Genomic DNA, 911 nt, shown 5'->3' on the forward strand with positions numbered 1-911 from the left:
CTTTGAGGCATCATGATTGTACAGACATGACCACTTACGTGTGAATCGTTTTACGAGAGATGATGATAAAGACTAACTTTTCCAGGTTTCTGGATAAGTGAAGGGATTTGTGGAAAGTTTTCTGTAGTTGGTACGGTTGGGGCTAACAGATAAGTTTTACACCAGGCTCTCTGTGCCAACTGAAATTACAATATGTGTTGGTCAACGTGTTCTAAACAATTTTAAGGGCACAACCAGCCCTTCACCCCACATCTCCTCCACTCCATGAAAAAGAGAGAGAGGGAGGGAGACAGGAAGAGAGAGGGACCAGAGCTTGTCATGTTGATATTTTTCTTAATGTCATACTGTAACTGAGCAATCGTATTCATTGAACTACCTTTTAGACAATGGCAAAGGGGAAAATCCTACTCCCCTACCATGTGCTGAGTTACTTCTCATCATTTTCCCTAGGAAAACTAGCTTTTGGGATTTATTTTCAAGAGCGTGAGCGAGTCGCCTGTACGTTAAAATATATGTCAAAGGATGGACTTTGACATCTCTTGGATGGTGAAACCATTTTTTTTTGCTTACTTTTAGGATCTTTCTTTTTACAGGTAGTTGAGGTCATAACTTGACAAGTGGCCTTTTAGTAAGTTAAGCTGGCTTGACTTGGACTTTGAAGTCTAGCTCCTTGAACTGAAGAAAGTTCTATTCTTGCCTTAGAGCTTTTTCTCATTTCCCTGGCTCTTGTTCCAGCCAGTGATTGCTAAATACAAGGTCTTCAGTAGCTGCTTAGGATGACTGAATGCAAGAAAAAAATAACACAAAACAGAGGTAGACAGTCATAGATGATCATTTGAAGAGGACTATCTGTGTAACTGAATTTTATAGATGCTTTATATAAGCAACATTTTTTACAGTTAATTCCTCTT

This window comes from Propithecus coquereli, unplaced genomic scaffold (assembly GCF_000956105.1).
Source record: "Propithecus coquereli isolate 6110/MARCELLA unplaced genomic scaffold, Pcoq_1.0 Scaffold61, whole genome shotgun sequence".
Taxonomy (NCBI): Eukaryota; Metazoa; Chordata; class Mammalia; order Primates; family Indriidae; genus Propithecus; species Propithecus coquereli.